Genomic DNA, 11,586 nt, shown 5'->3' with positions numbered 1-11,586 from the left:
CAGAGTGGAACTGTTGAGAACTTTGAACTAGTAAAATTCTTTTTATATCGGAACTCTAATATTGCTCAGTCTAGAAACTAAATTAAAGGAATGTTGAGACTGATTTAAACCCACAAAAAACAGGAAACAAAGTGCTAAGGATGCTACATTATATCTTCTTTTTGGTCTTTCTTTGTTCTTCAACCTTTTTCTTTCTCTCCTCCCTTTTTTTGCCATAGCTCCTTGCACTATAAGAAGTCTTTCAATGCTGCTTGACTGGTCACGACATGGTGTGCACAGCAATAGTGTCAGGTGTTCTGTTGTTATGCACAATTAGTCACTCAGGCCTCAGCCTAAGCATGTGCTTTATTGAAATCGGATGGATTTAAGTCCATGCTTAGGTGTTTTGCTGAATAGGGATAACACTTAAGCACATGCCTAAGTGCTTTGCTGATTCAGGCTCCAATCCTGCAATGAGCTCTGCGCAAACAGACCATTTGGTTCTCTAAATCAATGGGGCTCTGCAGAGGCTCTGTGATCCGCTCGCAAGGAGTTTATTGTAGAGCCAGGGCTTTACATAGTAGAGCATCCTGTGTAACTCTGCAAGATCTATAGTATATATCTTCAACCCCTTTCTATCTCACTTTTATGTATAAAAACCAATAAACAGATTAAATATATAGGATTTTTTTATTACAGGATCATATAATAATTGTGATTATAGTTCTGCTTATTTTGGTGTCTAGAGTTTTATGTAGGGGCATTTTACAGTTATTTAACTCTAAAGAAATAAAATAAATATAGCACATACCACTAGATGCGTATTTAAGTTACACAGAAAGAACACAGAGGAAGGTTTCATGCATCAACCACAGTTATCAGATTACACAGGTAAAAATCAGATTAAGGGTTTCCCATTAGTTTCTTCCCCCCTCCCCCCATCAAGGAAGGGAGAGAATAAAAATGAGGTGGAGGGTGTGGAAGGTCCGTGGCCTCCAATAGAGCCTGGGAAGAGAGAAAAAAATTCATTTCCTGTACATTTTCTTTCCCATAATGGAGGACATCCACTGGACTCAACATTGCTCATAGGCCAGACCTCAATCCACCACATCTGAAGTTCTTTCGGACTTGCCTCACTTGTTTTGGTTAGTGTTTTTTTCCTTTTCCTTCCACTTAAGTTCAGACTCCATTTGCTAAACTGCCGCAGCCCTGAACTGTTGCTCCAGGAAATGACTTCCAAAGCTGAAACTAGTAAAAAAATATTTATCAAATTACTGGAGATTACAGCATTCACATCAACAACGTTGATTGTATCAGGAACCATTCTGAGAAACAGAGAGGTTCTCTCCAGGCTAGTGGACATTCTTATGCTTTAAACAAGGGGTGGCCAACCTGTGGCTCCAGAGCCACATGCAGCTCTTCAGAGGTTAATATGCAGCTCCTTGCATAGGCGCCAACTCCGGGGCTGGAGCTACAGGCGCCAACTTTCCAATGTGCGACAGGGTGCTCACTGCTCAACCCCTGGCTCTGCCCCAGGCCCGGCCCCACTCCACTCCTTTCCCTAAGGCCCCTGTCCCTTTTCCTGAATCTGCTGCACCCTTGCTCCTCCTCCCCGCCCTCCTGAGCCTCCTGCATACCACAAAACAGCTGATCGTGGCAGGCAAGAGGCACAGGGATGGCAGGTTAGGTACTGATCGACGGTGCTGCTGGTGGGTGGGAGACACTGGGGGCAGGGAGGGGCTGATAGGGGGCTGCTGATGTGTCACTGTGGCTCTTTGGCAATGCACATTGGTAAATTCTGGCTCCTTCTCAGGCGCAGGTTGGCCACCCCTGCTTTAAGCACTACACAACAACTGGCTCTGCCCCATGCTTCCTGTGGGACCTTGGATAAGACACTTGATCTCTCTGTGCCTCAATTCCTGATCTGTAAAATGAAGATGATAGTATTTTCTTTCCACCACCCTTTGTCTGTCTTATCGAGTTAGACTGTAAGTAGAGATGAGTGAATTTTTTTCAGCAAGCAGTAAATTTGCCAGAAAATGTATTTTTGAGTACCAAAACTATTCACAAATGTGGGTCAGACTTGGCAAATAGCTTCATCCAAAACAAAACAGAAAACAAACATTTCAGAACTGCCAAAATGAACTGTTTTAACATTTTTTCAAAACAATTTTTGAAACAAACCGTCCCTTTGAAATGACATTTTCTAAATGAAATGTTGATTTGACACAGCATTTTGTTTAGAAAATGTCATTTCAACTTAACAGTTCATTTTGAAATGTCGTATTTGAGTCAACATTCAAAACATGTCACTTAATCCAACATTTTTTTCCTGGGGTTTTGGGATATTTTTTTTTCATTAAAAAAAAAAAAAACCCCTAGGGAAAAAAATCAGTTTTGGTTCCAAACTAACCTATTTTATTTTTTTACTATGGCCATTGAATTGAAATATAATTTATTTGATAAGCATTAATTGTAAGCTTTTTGCAGCAGAGATTGTCTTTCATAGTGTATTTGAAACAGTCTGAGCACAATGGGACTAGGTCCTGATCTTGGTAGGGGTGTCTCAGTGCTACTGTAATCCAAATAATTATAATAGAGATTAGGAAACTAATTTTTTTCTTTCTTATATGCTGGGCATCCCCTAGTCCAGATATTACTTGTGGGAAGTAGAAAGCGTAAGAGCCATGTCTAAAGGAGGAAAGAAATATCAAACACAACGCAATATAAATCCCTCCTGGGAGAAATGGAAATTTATTTTATTTACTTACTTCTGGAAATTTTATTTACTTGTTTAGTTGAAATTGAGTGAAAAACCAAAGAATGCATCATTTGAGGAGAATGTCAGTTCTGTAGATCTAGGTGAAGGAACTGCAAATCTTATATGGCCGCTTTGTAAATCTCACTGTACAAATCCTTGTTCTCCTCAGTCCAAGGATTTGAGGAGCCCCTTGCAGAAAATACCTTAATGGCCTGAGGGGAGGACTTATTGGATGCAGTCTACATGTGTTATATGTTTCCTTATATTTACTGAGAAGCTGAGTATTGACACCTTCAAGGATTTTATAATATCCCTATAAAGCAGCAATAAGTTATCTAACTTCTTCCGCTCCCTGGTGAAAAATGTATGAGCTTTACAGCCCATTTCACATCTCCCAGTATGAAAATATTTCTTTAACGATATTTGGGCTTAGGACAGAAAGCAGATGGAAAGTTGCATCTGCACCATCTGTGTCTTCCAAATGATCTTCAAGGGTAACCCCATGTAGAGCACATTTGCAACAACATAATCCAGAGGTCATCAAGGCATGAATAACTGGGGCATGTTCACATCTCGAAGAAATGGTTACAAGTATCTTAAATGAAGTTGGAAAAGATGCTTTTGGTCACCAGTGCTACCTGAAACTACAAGAGCAATCAGAGACCTAAATGAACCCCAAGCTGCAAATTTACACTACAGAGCAGGATCATATCTCCTCAGTAATGAGTGAGTCACCACACTACAATCATCTTTAGTGTGTATTTTACAGAGAATGAATCAAATAAGTGGTCACATCCGATGAAGCTTTCAGAATGCCTTTCTGTACTTTACCTTTTTTTAATCAGTTACATAAGTCCCTCACTTTAAAAACAACTATATCTATCACTGTTTTAAAAAAAAAATCTTTAAAAATGGTTTTCAACATTTGGGCCCAGATTTTCAATGCTATACATTCAACAGTAGATCTGGCAGGGAAATGGAAATCCCTTTCTGTGAAACGTTTTCTGGATTTGTGGGGGAAAAAGTCAAAAATGCAAAAAAAAATTTGCTTGAATGGATTTCCAGAAAAATTCTGTTTTGGGAGAACTAAAACAGAATTTTTTGGCTTGACAGTTGATTGCCTGGGGAGCTCTTACTAATTTCACTTTTGGAATTCAGGGAGAAAATTAAATTAACAAGAACCTTCCAGGCAGGCAGCTGGGGAGCCATCATTTCTATAGCCCTGATTGAATATCTTTTCTATTTTTGAAAATAAATAAATTCAATAGAAAATTTCTATTTTCAGAAAAGGGCATTTCCCATCAGAGAGTCATATGATGGAAAACTCCCCACCAGCTCTATGCAATAGGGCAAATGCGTGTATGTGCACATCCAACTTCCAGGTGTGCAACAACACCTGATGTACACACACAAATCAGGAATTCTGCATACCTATACACACTCGCACCTCTATCTTCCACGCACATTGGATGCAGTACGTATACAAGTCAGGTGCATTGAAACATGTGCAAGGTATTGAAAATTTGGGTTTTAAGTTTGCATTTTTCCGGCCAGAAGTTATGGCAATAAACAAACACCCTAGAGTTACAGTTTTCTTTTGATTTAATTCTTGTTGCAGAACTATAGGCAAGGGGACACTGCAGCTCATCAAAGGAGAAAAGGAAATTGCTGCCTCTTGGGACAGGATATCACAGGCTTCTATCTGAGAAGTGGGGAAGGGATAAGTTGAACTGGAGCATGCTGCCTGGTTTCATGAAACAAATGCAACTTTTCTATATGTGTTGAAAAGAGAATGAGTATGAGGTAATGCCATAATAAATAATTGCTTAAAGCACTTTGGTATTATGGAAGTTGAAATTTCAAAAAAAAAGGAGAAATGTCTGTAAAAGTAAAAGCATGGTGAAGGCTAGCTCTTAAAGTAATTGAAAATTTTTCACTGGGCAGTAGCTTTCTACAGTATATTACTTTAAATCCAAGTGTGGAGTACCCTCTAGCTGATATCTGAAGATCAAAGCCACTATTAGATTTTTTTTTTAAACCTGCTGATAGAGCTTCAGCTATTATAAAAGGAATTAAGGGTGTTTTGTTACAAATAGCTAAAAAGCTTTTAAGTACATTTTTGGTCTAAAAAAAATCAAATTTCATGTGGACTTGTTGAAAAAAAAAATTGAACATCGATTTTAATGAGTTCCTATTAAAGATTCATCATTGTTATTGTCAGGACTTATTCTCTCCTCTCTCTGGAAACTAAATTTAAAGCTGAAATGGAAAGGAAACAAGCTACTACACACTGGACAAGATCTCTTTGATCACAAAGACAAACTTCAAAGTGGTTTATTAATGATCACTGCTCAGTGCTCTGTCTGACCTCAGTGAGCTTTCTTAGGGCAACACAAAATTATATATTTTAACTCTTGATGGAGAATGCTGTGTTGGTCATCTCGTACACCCAGATCTTGCAATTCACTGTGCAGGGGTACAGTGATGTACACATATACAGTGAGTTACAGAATGGGGGTTGTACTGAGTATGAATGTTGTGAAGTACAGCATTATAGTTGCTGGCTCCACTTTTGGGATAGAGAAAGTTTGGCTGTCATTGCATACTAGATAGTACATTAGAGGACAGGGAAGGGGCTCTGTGGTGTACTGCATATGGAGGATGTAAACCAGAAAGTGTTGTATGAAACACCCTTTGCAGTGTAGTGCCCATGCCTAGAGAGTCAGACTCTAATCTAATCTTCAATTTTGAATCTAATGTTCAAAATCCTCCAGTCTTGTAGGAGGAAAAAATGTATTAAAGATAAACCTTCAGGCCATAAGTTAGTGGGGCTGATGCTCAGATATCTGAGGGAGGGCAGATGGCAGAGTCAGTGCCCAGACCACCACAGTCTAAGTAACCTCCTCACCAGAAGTGCTCAGGTGCTGCTCAGGGGTCAGTTCTTTCAGAAAGGCTCCCCACTGCGGTCCATCCACTGTGGCTGTCTACCTCCCCCAACTGTTATGGGCCTCAGAACTTGGGTGTGGTCAAGACACTGTAGCATTCCAGCTTGGGGTTGCCGTGACATGAAGGATATCTACAGGTGGAACTTTGGAAGCTTCTTCTGAGTCTGCCAGGCTGCCCCAGGAGTAATGTGAGTGTTGCAGCAGAATCCTGATGACAGTGTGTCTTTGAAGGCCAAGGACAATAAAGAGGATTAGGAGGGCCTCTCTTCTGCCTCTAGTATTTCAAACAGTCCCTGTATGGAAGGGGTGACTGCTGTGTAGAGAGACTGAGTAATGTTTTGGATTAAAGCATGAAATAGAAGTAGAGTGTTGAGGTTGAGGCTTTTTTCCCTGATTCACAGCCCAGTTTACCTTCTGCTTCCTTTATTTTGAAGGCTGTCTCGTTTGACAGTTTTGAAAGCAGAAAATGCTGTCATTGAAAGAAGCTAGTTTGCAAGGTTAAACGTTGTGTAAAAACTTTAAGCATAAGCTTTTTAATGGCTTGTTTCACTTTGAGGGCTCTTACTTTCTCTTATCTCTCTTCCTCTCTTTTTGGCCTCTCTAAATCTGAGTTCTGTATTGTTTCTTCATATTTCTCTCCTTAAACAGAGATGGAAAAGGGTGCAGTTATTTGAATTTTTAAAACAAAGCAGGCCAAAGTTGCTCTCTGGTCAGGTAACTGGCTAAGAAAGTGGGACAGAGAAGTATCCTTTTTGCCTCTGACACCAATATGAGTTCTGGGGTGCTATTATTTTCTCCCATTGCAAGGATTCAGCTCCTTTTCTTATAACACGTTGTTGAAGGCTGACTTCTAGATGTTGAAGTTCATATGAATAGTGTTCTGAGCTTTATTTACTGAATGTGTAAAATTCTAACCTGAGGTGGCACTGTGTTGTGTTTCTCTAAAACTTCGCTGAGGACTAACCTAGCCGTGACTCTGAAAGCACCACTGTCCTAGGGGAAGGCTATATCTGCACTGATTGATGCTGATGATGATTGATGATAATGATGATGATAGAAATCATGAAGAGGGTCAGCCACAGTGAAGCCAGAGACCACTTGCTATTCTATATGCTTTTCATTTGGGTGGTGGGTGGAGGTTCTCTCACACAACTGTAAAGCAGAACTCCTGGCTCACGGTTAATTCAAAATCAGATAGCAGAAGACTAAATTGGATGGGTTCTGTGCTGCTAAAATAGCATTAACATGCTTGTTAAATCTGCAGTGCTTCCAAATAATTTGTCTTTTTCTTTCATCTCGCACTTTCTCTCTGTTGTCTTCTCATTCTTGTTGTTCTCTCTGTTTTCCCTTTAACTGAGTCTCTTTTGCCCACACAGAGTGTGCGTGTCAGGGAGAGAGTGCTTACTGTAACATATCTTCATCTAATGACGTCATAGTAACGGTTTGGTGTTTGAAGATGCTATGAGAAATTGGATATGTGAGTTAGGATTGTATATTAGGAGGGAACTTTGTTGTGAAGTCCCAAATGGTCTGATTTTCAGAGGTGCTGAGTACCCACAAGTCTCAATGAAGCAAGTGGGAGCTGCTGGGGCTCAACACCTTTGAAATAATTAGGCTATAAGTGTGTTATATAGAGAGATACCTGAGCTAAGGTCAGTGTGGATTTGGTTTAATTGGTGCCTTCCTTGAATTTTAGCAGCAGCAGCAGTAAAGAATATATTATATATGACAGTAGTGACTAAGGCCCAGATCCTCAAGGGAAGTTAGGTACCTATCTCCCAGGGGTTAGGGATCTAAATAACTTTGAGGAGCTAGACCTAAGGGCACAAACCAGGATAAGGGACAGTGTGGGAGAAATTGCTGGAGGTATTTAAGAGAGAAGCTGAACAGAGAGAGGTAAAGGTTAAGAACATTAGCAGAATGAAAGCAGGGGTTGATGTCACAATAGGTTACTATATCAGGTAGGGAGGGTGGAGCCAAGTTATGAAGAACCTTAAAAGGTAACAATAAGAAGCTTGTAGTTGATGTGGAGGTGAAGGGGGATCTAGTGGAGACACTCAAAGAGGGGGGTGATGTGATCAAAGCAACAAACCAAGATGATTATCTTAGCAGCAGCATTTTGAATGGACTTGAGAGGAGCATGATTGCTGCAGTCAAGCTTTAGTGATTGTTTTTTGGAGAGATTTGCACTGAAGCAGCCGTGACTAAGTTAATGATATTGTTTGTTTGGGGTTTAAATATTGTTGAACTGTGAGACAGAACAAGAATAAACGGGAAATATATCAGTTGCAGACTTGCTGAGCTACAAACCTTAAATAGCATGGGGAGAAAAATCTGACACGCTACACAGATTGGAGTATCACCAAACACATAAAACAATCTGGGATGGAACTGTGTCCCAGCCAGACAGATGACACTATTTTTTGTGATGAGAGTAACGTGGTATTGATTTTTTCTGTTCACTTTTTAAAAGGAAAATCTTCTTAAGCACTAGCTGTTTCAGCCATATTTCAAATAGTTGTTGTTGATGCACTCTATTTTAAGGCTTTTTCCATTATGTGGGGAAGGGGGAATTCATGAGCCCAAGAGAGATTCAGAGACAGTTCCAGTAAGAGGGTTAAGGGCAAAATTTTACTAATGGTCTCTAAATACATGCCTTCAAAATTGCATAGGCACCCATTTATTTTTATTTTTTATATTATTGTCGTGCCTAGGAACCCTAGTCATGAAGCAGGACTCCACTGTGCAAGGAGATGTACCAACCCTGGGGGGAGGGAAGATGATTCCTACCCAAGGAGCTTTTAGCATGCTCAGAAATGGATTGTTTTCTGCAAGCAAACATGTACAAAATTTTGTGAGTGATTATTAGTTTCTTGGTGCCAGTGGAATAATTTTGGATACAAAGCTGAGATACTTTTAAGGCCACTTGGAAGGCAATTGCCTTTAATGCCTCTTGTTTGGCATCCAATGTGCCCCAAAAATCTTCAAAAGGGAAATGAATGAAATTATGCAAGGCCGCGAGGGAGTGGAACTTTAGGTGCATAACGCTATAGTTTATGGGAAGTCAGAGAAAGATTGTAACATAAAGCTAAAATAAGTTCCAAAGGCAATTAAGGCGTCTGCACTAAAGATAAACAATTTTATACCTAACCTATACTCAAAAGCCAAACTCTTCATGAACTGCTGTGGCTACACCTACAGTATGAGCTAGAGGCTTGGGTCCCATTTCATGTATACTTATTCACACTAGCTCTCATCGAGCTGCAGCAGCCCAGACAGTGGTTGCATGGGTTAGTCATGCCAAATACATACCCATAGGGTTCAGGCAGGTTTGTACTCAGCCCAGCTAAACAATGCTGCACTGCCAATGCTACATTACTTGTGCTAGCTCTTGTCAAGCCCTAGCCTGTAATGTAGGCATAACCAGTGGTGAGCTGGAGCCAGTTGTTAAATTTAGAAGCCCTTTTAGAACCGGTTGTTCTGCGAGGGACAACCGGTTCTAAAAGGGCTTCTAAATTTAACCGGCCAAAAGTGGCACCTTAGGCGCTGATTCCACGGGTGCTCTAGCCCTGGAGCTCCCAAGGGGAAAATTTGGTGGGTGCAGAGCACCCACCAGCAGCTCCCCACCCCACCCCCAGCCCCAGCTCACCTCCACTCCGCCTCCGCCTCCTCCCCTGAACGCGCTGCCCCGCTCTGCTTCTCTGCCCCCTAGGCTTCCCGCAAATCAGCTGTTCACGCTGGAAGCCGGGGCAGGCTGAGAAGTAAGCAGCTGCTTCCCGTTCAGGCCCAGGGAGGCGGAGGTGAGCTGGGGCGGGGGGGGCGTGAGGAGGGCTGCCTGCGCCGCAACAGGTAACCCGTGGGGGGCGCGCAGGGGAACCGCTCCCCGCCCCAGCTCACCTCCGCCACCCTCGGCCTGAGTGCAAAGCCGCGGCCTGCTTCTCTGCACTCCCCGGCTTCCTGCCGAACAGCTCATTCGCGGGAAGCCGGGGGGAGAGGGCGCGGAGAAGCAGAGCGGGGCGGTGTGTTCAGGGGAAGAGGCGGAACGGAGGTGAGCTGGGGCCGGGCGTGGGGAGCTGCCTGTGAGTGCTCTGCACCCACCAAATTTTCCCCATGGGTGCTCCAGCCCCAGAGTACCCAGGGAGTTGGCACCTAAGGCGCCATTTTTGATGTGATCAGTGGGGGAGCAATCGCTCCCCCTGCTCCCCGCCCTAGCTACACTCCCCCGCTTCTAGGAGTCAGAGGGACTTGCCAGATGCTTCCTGGGAGATGCCCCAGGTAAGCACCACCAGGACTCCCACCTCGCCCCCCAGCAGGTGCCTCTGGCTCTTAGGGGTGGGGTGGGCACCCACTACAGTGGCCCATGAGACCCTCCTGCCCGGTTCTGGGGGCAGTCAGGGGACAGGGGAGGGGGGTGGATGGGGCAGGGGTCCGGGAGGGGGCGTCAAGGAACGCGGGGGGGGTTGGATGGGGCGGGGTGGGCAACGACCCCCTCGTGAGGTGAGGAGGGAACCCGTTGTTAAGATTTTGGCAGCTCATCACTGGGCATAACGCATATAGGGCAGTAATTGTAGCCAGAGCCTTTATGTTGATCTTCTAGCAATAATTGTCTTCCTTCCTTTTTTCCTTCCTTCCTTCCCATGGCTTCCAACTGACGGACAATTTCTCTTTTCCCTCTTTCCCCAATTTCAATGGCTACCAAGCCTTCAGGAATCATCATTCCAGATCTCTTTAACATTATTGACTCATTGGCAGTCTCTACTAAAACCATGTTGTATTTACAGCATTTTTTGTATTGTTTGTCCCCAGCAGTTAACCTTCTGTCTGCTCCTCCCATGCTGCCACTCAGCTGCAGACGGATTGCTGGCTGTACTCCTGGAGCCTGTCATCACTCTCCTCTCAGGAATCAGCTTTCACTGACAGAGTTCTATCAAGCAAAAAAGGAGTTCGCTCTGGCTTATCTGTACCAACCTCCAGATGAGCTCAATAAGACAAAAGAGCTAGAGACTTTTTTCCCTTCAAATACCTTATCAAACCATATATACACAGAAATATAATTATAAATGATTCCGCATTCTAATATAATTCCCAGTTTTACATTTATCATATGGGGTTAATGGGGTACCGTAAGTGTCCAGGGGGATGGATAGCCGGGGTAGCAGGTGACAAGGTGATGTAAAACAGAGCACTGCATTCACTTCACACGCTGGGCAGATATATGAAACAGTGTATTGTCTAAAGTACTGAAGCGTTCGCAGCAGCTTCCAAAGTCCTCCAGCAGAGCCCGGGCTCAAAGGCAATTAATCTGATGACAGCAAAAAAGAAAAGGGACCAAACCCTTGGCAATAGCCCCTGTATACATAAATGGAAGTATCTTGTCTGAACTTTCAGATCTTTCAGAGATTGGAAGAAGTCCAGATTTTTCAGTCCTGAATCAACACATGTAGCCTGCCAAATATGAAATTTTTCTTGTGAACAACAGAAAAAGGTATTAAATGCTGTAGAATTGCTTAGTCCTTATTATCTCTTGCTATGATTCTCTCGTACCTTAAGTGTTCCTACTTCATGAGAGAATCAAAGCACCAATGGTTCCTTCAGGCACTCCTGTTTATGGAAGGCTAGGGAATAGAAACAACACTGTTGACCAACCACCCAGCATGAACAGTGAATTGTAAATCCATAAATGTCAAGAAACATTCAAGCAAACAATTTTCTATTCTATCCAAATTCTTATATGACACCCAGCACTGCAGTGTCTCAGTGCTCACTGTGAATAAGCCATTGGAAGAAATATGTTCTCATAAAGTATTCACCAGACAATTTCAAATAATGGACACATTCTTCAAAATTCTGATCTACTCACAGGATGTTTGCAAACAGAAGAAAGCTAAATTCAACAACTAA

At 42.6% G+C, this 11,586-nt stretch overlaps 1 long non-coding RNA gene across 2 annotated transcripts in view; it reads right to left on the bottom strand.

Annotated features, from left to right (window-relative positions):
• Positions 1 to 1,015: 1,015 nt before the first annotated feature.
• LOC141985890 (uncharacterized) overlaps positions 1,016 to 11,586 on the bottom strand; it is a 225,898-nt gene continuing 215,327 nt past the window's right edge. For both annotated transcript variants that reach the window (XR_012639052.1, XR_012639051.1), the window contains one exon: positions 1,016 to 1,227. This is a non-coding gene — a long non-coding RNA (uncharacterized LOC141985890). The remainder of the gene's footprint in view (positions 1,228 to 11,586) is intronic.

This window comes from Natator depressus, chromosome 4, assembly GCF_965152275.1.
Source record: "Natator depressus isolate rNatDep1 chromosome 4, rNatDep2.hap1, whole genome shotgun sequence".
Lineage (NCBI taxonomy): Eukaryota > Metazoa > Chordata > Testudines > Cheloniidae > Natator > Natator depressus.
This window is presented reverse-complemented; position numbering and strand designations above follow the sequence as displayed.